At 45.7% G+C, this 14,062-nt stretch overlaps 1 non-coding gene across 1 annotated transcript; it reads right to left on the bottom strand.

The window, feature by feature from the left end:
* Positions 1-8,817: 8,817 nt before the first annotated feature.
* Positions 8,818-8,890, bottom strand: Trnaa-ggc (transfer RNA alanine (anticodon GGC)). The gene has a single exon. It is a non-coding gene; the product is annotated as a tRNA-Ala (tRNA).
* Positions 8,891-14,062: the final 5,172 nt, after the last annotated feature.

The raw sequence follows: 14,062 nt of genomic DNA, 5'->3' as shown, positions 1-14,062 counted from the left end.
GACTCGTATGAGCTAGAGAGTTGCAACACACTGCATTCGCTTTCTCATGTCAACGCCCACAACTTCACAGTTGACATCTCCGGTGTGATCCTCCTAATTAAAAAATTAGAAAATTAAATTAATTAATTAATCAGTTAATTGCGCGACAAAAATACTATTAAATGCTCCAGGTCACTGGTAACACTATGCACTTGGTTTCATTCTCCTGCGATGATTCATTATTTTTTAAAGGTGGGGTCAATCTTAAATGGAACACCCTGTATATACAATAATGTCCTTTCGTACAGCACACATAATACTTCGGATGATACTTCTCGATCAAAAGAGCTATCTAAAAAATAACAACTGAACCACTAGATTTCAATTTCACTAGTTTATGAATGTTATATCAGTGACAGTATTTTGGAATCTTCGTTGGAAAACTCGAGTATGCGTCTCTTTGCAACCTCACTACGCTCACACACAGTCCACTCAAACCACCACCCACTCAAACATTGCCTACCTGCGCACTACTGATGAAGTCGCAATAACGCCGAAACAGCTGCCCAGTGCTATATGACAACGTTTGAGTTATGAAGTCAGAAAGTCCAAAGTTCGTCGAACCGCGCAAGCTAACGGATTCGATGGCGAACTTCTGGTTCGCGAAAAGTTCGTCACATCAATAACAAAATCACTTCGGTGGGCGCTCGGTATCGGATTCGTAAGGCGTACTGGCCATTGGGGTGTACTTGCTTCGTTTGTACTCGTTCCACAAAATAACATTTCTTGTTGCTCCAGTTAACTTCAATTAATTACCTAAGGAAATGAAACTTGAATTCAGGTCATGAATTACACGTTATCATCATCTACATATGAAACGGCAATATTCGGTAAGCGCGCGCGAATACAGACAGACAGGCGCACGCACAGAAACAAGACAGAGCCGCTCTTTGTGCCTCATTTCCTAAGCTCTGCTGTACCTTGTTTATGAGGGTCTGACCGTCGGTTAAACCCACCTGTCAATACAGAAACCGCATATCGAGACAACCTGGTGGGCCGCACGCAAAAAGCCAACGTGCCAAGCAAGCAATAACTCAAACACATAGAACGCTGGCAGTTGTGGCAAGGATGAATAATACGCACACAGCCGTGTAACACTGCAAAGCCGAAAGCATTGCTTTTCTTATTTGCCGTCATGCTGGTATCGCTAACATCACACCTGCGGGCAGTGTCTCTATGCCGTCGAGGTTGCTGTATGCGTTCAATTACTAGTTGACAGGCTGAAAACGCTTAAGAGGGCACGACCCACTTCAACCTCTAGGGCATTCCCCCCCCCCCCCATTTTTTTAAAAATCGCATATAGCATCGCAAGGAATTCTTCGCTATGCGTGAAAGATGCCTTGGCCGGTAGATTTCGGTGATTTCTCGCACTTAAAAGAACATTGAAGATACTCTCAAAATATCAGCATCTCTAATGCATTCCTAGGCGCTAATATGAGCAGAGCATTGGTAAGGATAATGCAGATATTACCCAAGAAACACGTTTAGCGAACTGCTGCGACGCGACCGCAACCGACGCGAGGAAAGATGTGATGTATAAAATAAGTGATATTCCCCATTGCCGGAATGACATGGAATGCAATCGTCATCAGGGCGCTTGGAAAGGCTATGTAGGTCGGCTGCTCGCCGCTGTATTTGCGCCTAAACTGCACCTGCGTGGAGTGCCCTATGGCAACAATCGTATATGTTTCAGATAAATGTCGTTCTTGAGAACCATTCGCATTCGAGAAGTCAAAGTTTTGGAGAATCTCTTCATGGTCTCTTTGATCATGCTAGAGTCGTGTTCAACCCGAGAACAGCACGTTTCAGCCCCGCCCTAGGCTTGTTCCGATTGGGTGGAATGGCTAGCCCCATCACTCTACGTCGCGACAAGCAGTGCGCCGACACCGAATGTATAGAAGTCCTATAGGCGATACTGTATAATTTCTCTGGTGAACTCTGTTTAACGGACTACTTTTTTGATGCTTTTCTTAAGCTGAACACGGACATAGACTTTCGGTGCGCCCCTAGAAACTTACAGATGGCGTTCAGATGATGAGAAAAAAAATCGTATCTCCCACGTTAATCACTTTTTTGATTAGTCAAAAAGTCAACATGTCTTGAACGAGAATTCTGAGCTTATTAAGCGCCAGAAAAAGCTAGCGCTAGACGCTAACGGGTCGTGCGTAAAAAATAAAATAAAATAAAATAAATAAATAAATAAATGAAAAAAAAAAACGCCAGTCGTGCGTGGTTAGAGAAACAAGGTTGGACGGCGCACGACCACCACTTTCAGATTGAATTAGACAACCAGAGGCGCTCTGCCTTAATCACTTTACCTGATGATGAATTCAGCCCTGAAGTGCGGGAAACTTGTTCTCTAACCTTAAGACAAATGAAGTCAGCACTGACGTCACCACCGTGTAAGACGCAGGCGAGGCTTCACCCCACAAGTTTTCTCTGTGCAAGATATATCAAATAAATTGATTGTAGCGTGGTAAAAGTGCTCATTACGTATTGCCGGAGGTCAGCGATCCTGCGTGCATATGTTGTAACGCGTTTTCTGCTTCACCAGTTACACCTCTACTCAAGAATCGTCACCGTGACGTCGTCTTGACGTTGGTAGACATAGTGAAACCGAAACATTCGAACGCACCGGCTGAAGATACTGGTTGAGTGAGTGAGATAGAAGGAGAGGAGGAGATTTGATATTGGACGAGGGTAATAGCGAAGTTGAGAGAGAGAGAGAGTGAGGTAAACTTAAGGAGCGAGGTCGCACATATAGCAGTGTGCACATAAGCATACAGTGTCCGCGCTGTCGTCTGCGTTTGGACAGCATAGGACTTCGATCCTTAGTTGTGAAGGGGATCATTAATTCAGTCCCCACATCACCGCCAGCAATGGGGTAGAGTATCGTCCCTGGCGATGAAACTCCCCATTGATCGTCTCAAAATAAAGTTGTTGTTGCTGTTGTTGTGTGCGTCGTTGAATGTGCACAGAAAAGAAGTTGCGGAAACTAGAAAACCTCAAACATCACGTCCTGATACCGGGTAATTTTGATGGAATTTCTACATGACATTCCTTCTGCTGCAAAATACCGGCCAATGCTGCGAGTATTGCCTTTCAACCAGCAAGAGAAGTAAATAACCGGCTGGACCGGTGAAATACCTGCCGCATGTCAACCCTATAGCTGGTACATTGCAAATAGAGAATAAAACCCGAGATTGGGGACGTGTTGTATTGCCTTCCTTTGCTATTTGGTATTTTGAATCTGAGAGGCTTGTGTGTAAAAGAGACCTGGCCCTTTGCCACGGACCTTTATCTTTATTATCCGTGGCTATTGTTCTAAAAACTGTAGTACCCACTGCGCTGGGAACACAAAAGACGCGAGCGAGCGCACGCACACGGATAAGCGGGGGGGGGGGGGGGGGGCTCTGTTACAACCACCATCAACCTGGCCAGATTCGATTGCTCCTCTTTGCGATTGCTTCGCCACAATTCGTGAACTAATGTTAATATTTACGAACGGGAACCATTTCCACCCATTTCCATTCAAGCATGGCTCATTACTGAACACTGGACGATAACATAAATAAGGGCTTATTGAAATTTGTTTCCGCCACCGCCGACGTCGGTTTTTACAAAGGAGATTGTTCTTTTATCGAGAGGATAATAATAATTGGGTGTTTACGTCGCGAGACAACTGAGATCATGAGCGACGCCACAGCGGTCGGTCTGTGGATTGCTTTTGCCCACCTGAGGGTCCTTTAACGTGCGATGAAAGCTCATCACACCGCACCCCGTATTTAACGTCCCTCGCGGAAGACGGCGCGTCTAAGCAACTTGTACCCTGTCACCAAGTTGCTGGCGTCCTCGGCTGGGTTTTTTATCGACAGGAAGGTACGCAGACAAACTAGAAAGGTAGAAAATTCATCCGAACTTTCAAACAGAGGCTGCCCTTCAAAAATCTGTTCGAAATACCGTCGGCTCTCCTGAGGTTCTTCGCTTAACGTTACGTCGGAAGAGGACGGACAGAGTCCATGGAAAAAAAAAAGAAAGAAAAAGAGAAAAATAACGTAAAGAAGCTAAAGAGTTAAAATCGAGAGTGAAATAACATTTAGCGTTGATCGAAAAACTACCTAATTAATCAAGTAATGTATCGTGTGCGACCACGCGAAATATTTTCGATAGACTGTGCCTTAATAGCAATGAAGTGACATTTAACGTGGCTCCAAACCCTGTCTCATCTGTGAACCTATCACGAGCCTCCATGCAGGATATTTGCGCTGTATGGTGTATTGTCACTGCGCAACGGCAGCTGCCGATAAGTGAGAGAGTGCCGGTGGCTGGACTCGAACCCACACCTCTTTGATACCCGGTCAGGAGCGCCTACCAATTACACTACGCCGATATCGCGCTCTCGTCAACATACCAAGGAGTCGTTCATAAAGGGCCTCGGTGGCTCAGTCGGTAGCGTGTTTGCCTTCTGATCCCGAGATCGCGGGTTCGAACCCGGCCGAGGACGCCAGCAACTTGGTGGCAGGGTACAAGTTGCTTAGACACGCCGTCTTCCGCGAGGGACGTTAAATACGGGGTGCCGTGTGATGAGATTTCATCGCACGTTAAAGAACCCTCAGGTGGGGAAAAGCAATCCACAGACCGACCGCTGTGGCGTCGCTCATGATCTCAGTTGTCTCGCGACGTAAACCCCCAATTATTATTATTATTATATTATCGTTCATAAAGACATGGAGACACAAGCAGCCCTGGTTCATTCTCTCTCACATTTTCTTCAATGCACTCTCGTATCTACAAACAGGCTAAAACTCATTTTTTAAAGCGTCGTCATTAGGAGTGTCAAAACGGAAAAAGCTGCATGTATCTGTGTGTGTGTGTGTGTGTGTGTATGGAGATGGTGAAGTTGATGATGATGATTATTCAGGTTTTTATGGCGCACAGACCACTAAGGTCATAGTGCGCCAAGTGAGATGGTGAAGTCTCACCGAGGTAGAGGTCTAAGTGGACATGTAAAGGGCATACAAGAGAGTAAATGTAAATGGAGGTAAATGTTTTCAAAACTGAAGTAGTCGAGGGTAATTAACAGTATGAGCTAGGACTAATTAAAGGTAATTGAAGCAAAAAAGGTTGAGTTAATGAATGTTATATGTAATTAAGAGAAAGATTAAATGAAATCAAAGATTACCGAAGGTTACAAGAGGTAGTTAAATGTAATTAAAGGTAATTAAGGCCAATTAAAGGGAAATTCAGAGTAAAGGCAAGCAAACGTAATTAAAGGCAATTAAATGAAATTCATGATTACCTCAGGTGAGCGCAGTTATCTTGAGTAATTAAATGGTAATTAAAGGGCAATTGAAATTAATTGATGCTAATTGAAGTTTAATTAAATGGACTTACATATAGTAACTGAAAGTGTCGAACCGGAAGTCAAGTATAAACCTGAGCTGGACAACCCGAAGTCGGGTTAGACAGAAAGTGGATGCCGGGAGTTAAGTATAGACGGGAAGTGGACGACCGGAAGTCGGGTTTAGACCGGAAGTGTATACCCGGAAGTCAAGTATGGACCGCAAAAGGTGCTTAATACTAACGCATTTCTCTCGCATTTACCGCTAAGTCGCCACTGAACTTTTATTTTTGTGACTTCCGTGTTAGAGCTACGAAGCAACTGTGGGTGTGAGCGGCGTACAGAGGTGGGCAGGTGGAGTGAGGACAGCAGGAAGTGGGGGGGGGTTAGTAAGTCGGGGAGTGGGGCGACTTCGAGGGAACTGTGCCGACACTGGTCTGGAAAGTCTGCCGCAAAAACCCAGGGAAAACCTCATACATCACAGCCGGTGCGGGGACTCGAACCCGCTTCACCTCTCAGTCTCGGCGTGGAAAGCGGTCATCCTAACCACTGTGCCGCGGGAGCTGGTCTCTCAAAAAGTGAGACAGGCTACTTTTTGATATAGTAGCGCAAGTTGCACAACGTAATTTGGATTTTATCATTAATTGGACGTTGATGATGCTAAAGTGCTGTGTTTGTCTGAATTGAATTGTTCATCCGCCTTTAGTAGCGGTTATGGTAGTATCATAAGTGTTAATAGTTGATACAAACATTTGTTTAAAACGATAGGTGTTTACCAGTTTCTATATTTGTCGAATGCACATTTATCTACGCTGAGTTCGTCTCGTGGTTTTATTATTAATCATATGCGTATTTTTTTATGTTGTAACACCCCTTGTGTAATGCCCTCGGGCTTTTAAAGCAGGTTGTCCAACCGAACCCGAACCGAAAACCGTACCCGAACCGTTATTTTTGCCGGAACCGAACCCGAACCCGAACTGGAATTTTCATGACACTGTTGAACCCGAACCGGAGCAGAACCGTAAAAAATAATAGCGGTAACCGGTTCGCAAGAAAACGGTTCGGACATAAAAGAAGTCAGCGTAAGAGTTCCTCTCAATCCCCGAACGAAGACACATTGGTATCATCATCACGCGTCCATATCATGGATTTCGCAAATTTTCACCTAGCAGTCAGACGAGGACGTATAGTAAGTATACTAATGCGTCTTTTTAACACATTCAAGCTCAGTTCTCCCTGTGAGCGCCGCGGCTAGCGCCCCACGCACGCGCTGCGGCGTCTACTCTTCAAAGACGAGGCGCCACGAGGACTAATGAAACAGGAATGGAGTATGCCAGTTATTTAGCTCTACAGGACGAATGTGTGATTAAGTAAGCGCCCACCATTTCCCTTTACACGTGATCAGTACAAATTAAACAAGTCAGAAACATGAGAAGTGGAGAAGAAGCGTACGCAGAACGGTGCCTGTTTGATTGGTCGTGGTTTGAAAGGTAAATGCAGTTCTGTTTATTGGTAGTGCAATTGTGTCGTGACACATTGCCTTTGTGTTGTGGGTTATCTAGTACACTGGTGTGAGCTCGGACAGAGTAAGGCTGGCAGGCTTATTTTCGACATTCGCATTTCGCATTCGCATTTTCGACTGCATTCACGCTGCGAATGCAGTGTGCCGACAAGACTGTCGTCTATGTAACGCTGTCGATCTTAATAGGCTTCCTTTAAGTGTATCTTGCTGGCAGTGTGTGTGTGAAAAAAGATTTTGGGAACATAAAGTAGCAGGACTACACCGCTTCATCAGCGGGGACTCTATTTGCAATAAGTGTTCATCCATTTCGCCTTGCAAACCGGTTCGATTTTTGGCGTGGTCGAACCGGAACTGAACCGGAACGAGATCAAAGCAACGCGAACCCGAACCGAACCTGTATTTTTGGCAGTTCGATACCCTGCTTTAATCGTTTGTGGTTTGTGCGCTTCTTCCTCCTCCTCTGAGCACAGCATCGGGTATCCGCGCGAGCGACATTATTGGACAGATGTCTGCGGAGGAAGGCATGCACCAAGAAGACATCTCCGGAAAACAAGAGTATCCGAACGACTATCCGTGTTTACCTTCACCTTGTTCGTATTAGTTTGACAATATATCTCAAAAGTCGTAACCTGATAGTTCGAGGGATGTTCAAGTCAAACCGGGACTTTTCATTTTTCGCAAAAGTAAAATGAACTTACAGGCGAGAAATTAGCTTTATTTTTCAACGTAATCTCCAGCTTCACTAATGCCCTTGTCCCAGCGTTTCACGAGGGCTTAGGTGCCAGCAGTGTAGAGATCCTTACCAGCGCGTAGCAGCCATGATCGGACCGCATTCTTGACCTCGTCGTCGCAGCTGAAGTGGCGGCCCCCAAGGAACGCCTTCAGTAGCCCGAAGAGATGGAAATCGCTGGGGGCGAGGTCTGGACTGTAAGGGGGATGTGGCAGCAACTCCCAGCCAAGTTCCTGTAAGGTGCGTGTCGTGAGATGCGTGGAATGCGGGCGTGCATTGTCCTGTAGGAGGAGGACTCCTTTGGTGATAAGGCCCGGCCGCTTTTGCTTCAGCGCCTTATGCACATCCCTGAGAACCTGGCAGTAATATGCACTATTGATGGTGGTACCACTGGGCAGAAAATCAACATGAAGAACGCCAGCCTTGTCCCAGACAACCGCGGCCATGACCTTGCCCGCAGACGGGGTTCTTCGGAACGTCTTGGGAGCTCGCGAGCCCAGATGCTTCCACTGTTTTGATGCGCGATTACACTCAGAAGTGAAATGGTGCACCCACGTTTCATTGCACGTGATGATCCGATCAAGGAACGGCTGTCCTTCAGTGCCGAAACGGTACCTTAGCTCTTGGGAGATTTCCAGTCTTCTCTGCCGGTCAGACACGGAGAGCTGCCTCGAGACACAACGGACACTAACTTTCCGAAACTGAACGTTTCATGAATAATAGTGTTCAACGTTCCCACAGAAAGGTCCGTCTTTCGAGCCAGTTCGAGACATGTTATCCGTCGGTCCTCGAGGATCAGGCGCTCCACAAGTTGCATGTTCTCATGAACTCTGACAGTGGGCTCTGAATCGCCCCGGCCGGGATCCTCCTGCACTGATGTGCGGCCGTCTCGGAACCGTTTGCACCACTCAAACGCTTTGCTGCGGCTAAGTGTATCGTGGCCATACTGAGCCTGAAGTCTTCTGTGAATTTCAGATGACTTTACGCCTTCATTCACGAGAAACTTTATGGCAATTCGCTGTTCGATGTGCGCGCTCACCTCGTTGTCGGCCATCCTGTCAAGCACGTGTCTTCTTGAAAGAACTGCTGTTCTGAGGCTGGAACAACATAGAAGGGACAAATACATACAAAGCCTCAATTTGCCTAAGAAATTAACGATGAAAGATGAAAGTCACTGAAAAGGTTAGCTAGCTGTAGGACTCGAACCCACATCTTCTGGATTGCCGGTCCAGGGCTCTACCAATTGAGCTAAGCTAACACGCCTTCTCAGCGACTTCCAGGCTGCGTCATCTGAAGGGACAAACCAGCCACTCTCTCTCACTCATCCTCCTTTCACTCTTACATTTTTGCTCACTCATACACACATTCATATGACGGGATCGACGTCGACATCGAGTCAAGCGAAGGCGAAGTGCCGCTCTTACAGGATGGTTACGCCCGCTAGTGCCGAGCCGGTCTAGTGGTCCTCTGAAAGCTGGAGTGCGCCGTCCCTATAGACTGTACGCTAAGTGCAGGAGGCGTGTCAGAATACTGAAAACACTTGGGACCTCTACGAAAGGACTCCAGAAATATCTCCTTCGGCACAACGAGACCCACTCCTTTTGACAGACTAAACCACCTGGAGTTACGAAAGCCAGGCTTTTCTTCCGCATGAAGGAGCTGACGGTGTTCACTTGCTGTTGCTTGCCAGGTTTTGATACTCCAGTACTTCCGTTCCGTAAATTGAAGCTTCCCGGTTTCGTCTTCGGTGCCAGTGCAAAAAAAGAAAAAGAAAACGCCATACGTGACTAAGCGTCTTAGTTAAACCACAACCACGCCTCGGTCGTTTGACTTCGAAAATCGTCGCATATTATAAAGTATGGGAGTCATCAAGTTATTACGAACGTTTTGATTCACAGGCAGAGACAGAGCTCCGTGAGGGCACACGTATAGAAAACGCACGCAGGAAATGTCAGAGTCACTACGCAAAGGATATGTATGCGTGCTGCCTTGGTTTTATCTTCGTTGTGGAATCTCGTCCCCGGATCCTGGGATAATTTGAAAAATCCTGAAATCCCGACCTTGAAAAAAATTTCCACTGATTCTCAACACTAGTCGTAGCGTTCCTCAGGAGAAAACATATCCAATTGACCGTCTTATTTACGCAGAATACGCTGACGCAACGCAAACGCTGATTTTCCAGTTGTTATCATATATTTCACTTCGTTTTTATTAAGTGCCACGATGTAAAGTAAAATGCCCTTAAACAACGAGAATTGGCCCAGGCCGACCACAACTAGGGACGACACAGACAAGTATGCCTCAAACGCCCAGAAATTAACGAATTCAAACAGCTGCTGCAGAGACGAATTCTGCTGGTGTGGTGTAGCGGTTAGCATATCTCACCGGAGATCAGAAGACCCATGTTCCATTCCTGGCGTCAGCACTTCTTTTTCCTGAGCTGTTTGAATTCGTAAAATTACCGTCTTTGGTGGAAGTCCATTACAACAGAAATGCACCCCGGGCTTTGGCAATAAGCAAAGGACCATGATAAAACGGCTCAATTTTTAGCTTTGCTACATTCGCCTACATTAAATTATTAGAATTATGGGTCATTGTAATGATAATGGTGATTGTAATGATACTGTACAATGTACATTATTCTGCGTTATATTTGATAAGAGGGGTTGCCTCAATATTTTGAAAGGTGCTGCATAACATAATGGGTGATCTGCATGAGCGGTCTCGCGCCGTGATATCATGCGCGTTGCACCCTAATATCGCTAAGTCTGGTACTCAATGTAACAAAATTACTTATGGGATGGCATATCTTTGTAAATAATGGTGCCGTGATGTTACACGTTAGGTTTGTCTGCCAGTGTGGCGACATGTTGCACGTGCCGCAGGGCAGGACAGCGGATAATTTCGACCACCTGGGGTTCTTTTGACGTGCATCGGAAATCTCCGACACACGGTGCTGGAAGCAATGTTTACCTCCCCCACAATGCTACCTTCCCCGGCCAGGATCGTACCTGCGATCTTGAGCTCAGCAAGCCAACACGTTACCGACTGAAAAGCAAGCACTCAGTAAAACACTACTCCAGCGGATGGTCATCAAATTTCCAGTAGAAATAAACGATTTTGATAAATACCAGTGCTAGCTCCTTGCGCACGCGTTGCATCCTGGGAGATTACTGTCCATGAGGAAGGGGAACAGTCCTTCACGTATCGTTCTCTCTGACCATGACGCCTCGTGGACAATCGGCCCAGAGAGGAGAAATCGAAATAGTTTGGAGACCTTCTCCTCCTTCCTGGTAAGTTCACACAGTTCAAAGCGCCACAAAGCTCGCTGGGATTTTCTGAAGTCGTCTATGCCAGCAAAAGAATTCGAGGGTCTAAGCACTTTAACAACAAGATTTCGACCCATATCCCGGTTTATTTGGTGAGTATATGTCTCAGGACCAAATGTTCGAACAGTTTCGGTGATACGGAGTCCTTGTTCGTCATATCTGTGCTTCTGAGCCTGAGGCTTTTGCTGTCACTCAGAAACCACAGCACTAAGTCACAGTGCTTCATTGACAAGTCCTTCTGCGCACATTTTGAGGCACACGTTTAGATACGCTCGTATCTCCTTACACCGCAATCCAGCACTGACCTGGTTCTCGCCAAAGAAGGAAATCTAGTCCTACTGGCAGGGGGCGTGTGAATAAAGGCCCCGTCCATTATAGGTGCTCCGAACAACGCACTTGCATTAGCCTCTACTTGTCAAGATAATATACGGTTCTGGGCGCGAGCCTCGTTGTCGCGACGGCAGATGGCCGTACAGCGCGACTTGCACTGACAGGAAGCGAATCTGTGGCACGAATACAAGTGCACGTTTCAGTCAGTCACTCCTTCTTAGCCTTCCCTTTCTCCGCTGAACCAAAAGTGGAAACAAGCAAGGTGAGATTTCTCTAAAAGGGGCTGATGCTCGAATTACCAGCCTAAAACTACGCTCTAAGAAAAAAAGGAGTAAATTGGGGGCCAATTATAGCTCCTATAGTTTGCAATTACTCCGTATTTTAGCACCCATCTCGTAAAATTTGCTCCCCAGCACTCCGAAGAGTTCCTTAACATCATGAATTTAGCCCCGAAAGGAAGAAATGGTTGTTACAGTGCATCCAAGTCTCCGAAAGGACTAGAAGTCCTGTTTTTCTTTTCATTAAGAAGTAGCGCTGATGCCGTGCAATACGTCCACAAAACATTGACGGAATACCGGGGAGGATGCTGTTCTGTCCGTTCACTTGTACCCAGTGTTGTACCCGCTACCAAAAATAAGTAACGAAATACCGCTATCCGCTACTCCACAGAAAAATAGCGCAATACTAGCGTCGCTACAAATTTAAAAAACTAACGCATTGCCTCTACCGCTACTAAATAAAGGTAACGTAAATACTATGCCGCTATTTATCCGCTACCCTACCCTTCTCTGTGCAACACCTTACCGTATAGGCATCTCGTTGTCAAAAGTGTCTAAAGACGGTGCAATATTTGAGTTCCTTCACATGCAGTATAAAGTACACCACTACATACAGCCAATATACAGGGGTATTCTTTTTATCTGCATCAAATTTTCATAAAAAGGGGAGTTGCCTTAGGACGCTTTTACCCTTGTTATTGAATTACTTGACGGGGCTGCTACTAAGAAACCGTATTTTTTCTCAGTTAGAGGACTAATTAACAGAGATATTTCAATCAACTTTTTAATTATTGACTTTAGGGAGCACATTGCAATTGCGATATTAAAGCCTGATGTCCACATCATGTGCTCGAGGCACTGATGAAGCACCAACGTAATTACAGCGTGCGTTATGGACCTAAGTATTTGACCGCTGTCACCTACGGTAAACCGCAAGTGGTCGACAAAAGAGCCTTAGCGGCGTTGATATCTCCGCCCTCACATGACGTAACAGAAAAACGTCATACGTGATGTAGAGAGCCCTTATCGCGGTATGTTTCACGATCTTTGTTTTGTATTCCTTTTTCGCTTTCTTTTCTTCCTTCATGTGTTCGGAGTCGCTCGCCGTATCATTCCTCTCATTCTGCTGGGCACGGCTCTCACCCTTCCCCGGTGCGATAAGCGCTGATATGTAGCGGTGATGCGCAAAACTACTTGCAAGCAAAAAATAAAACAAGAAAACAGAGATCGTGAAACATACCGCGAAAACGGTTTGCCTGAATTGCGTGTGACGTCTTTCTGTGACGTTAAGTGAGGGCGGAGATATCGACGTCACTGTCGCTCCTTTGCAGACTACTTGCTGTGCACAGCAGACGACGGAAGTAAAATACTTAGGTCTGTAGCGCGCGCTTTGATTACTTTTGCGCTTCATCAGTGGTTCGAGGGCATCATGTGGAGATCAGCAGGCTTTAATATCGCAATTGCAATGTGCTCCCTAAGGTCAATAATTAAAAAGTTGATTGAAATATATCTGTTCGTTAGTCCCTTGATTGAGAAAAAATACGGTTTCCTAGTAGCAGCCCCGTCGACTAATCGAATGACAAAAGTAAAAGCACCCTATGGCAACTCCCCTTTGTATGAAAATTTGTTGCAGCTAAAAAGAAACACCCTGCATATTATTTCACATTGATCGACGTTGAGATTATGCGCATTTAAGACATAGTTTATTGCGCGTAGCGCCTGTGTTCATTCCACAATTTTTGCTCTCAAAATGTTTCAAACACGAGACGGGTTTTCTGCAATGACAGTATTTTGCCCGAGATGTCCGCAAATCCCAATCTCAAACTCTTACGTCTGCTTACTGCCGACGGATTCATCAGTTTTCCTTGTGATCAAGTGGCTCAAGTGGCTCCTGCAATCATAAACGACCACTGGTCGAGCCATCAATAGGCGGCTCCAGGAGGGGGAAAGATCAATACTGCATACTGCACCAAAACTTAGGTCTCGCAGGAATTACGACTTACGGTTGTTTCCTACCCCCAGTTTCCATTCGACACGACAACTTCGCTTACAAAGCGTTTGACTATACGAAAATATACGTTTAATATACATTTTTCCGGGAGCATGGGTTCCTCATGAAGGGTCTACACATGTGAGATTACCTCCGTAATGAAACATTTCGAGAGAAAAAAAAATCATGTAGATTTTCCCTGAATATGTCAAACGCTGCCAACGATCAATTGCTTTAAGATTAATCGCCTCTTTAGCGCCACCAAGCAAGTGTGTAAAGAGCATTAATAAGAATGTTGGCATACACAGACTCCCCAATAATATTACTTATTCATTTTGTGTGGCTCATATACCCACAGTGTAACGTATGGAATGTGAGAAAATAACTAGACCGCGTTCGGCAATCTGTGTAAGCTTAATTCTATCTCGCCAGAAATGCTTCACCTGAGCACAACACCTTAAACCAAAGTTGGCGGTACGTATGCAGTGCAATGAATGACTCTA

This window comes from Ornithodoros turicata, chromosome 1, assembly GCF_037126465.1.
Source record: "Ornithodoros turicata isolate Travis chromosome 1, ASM3712646v1, whole genome shotgun sequence".
NCBI classification, from domain to species: Eukaryota; Metazoa; Arthropoda; class Arachnida; order Ixodida; family Argasidae; genus Ornithodoros; species Ornithodoros turicata.
Note: the sequence above shows the minus strand (reverse complement) of the source record. Positions and strands in the feature narration are given on the sequence as shown.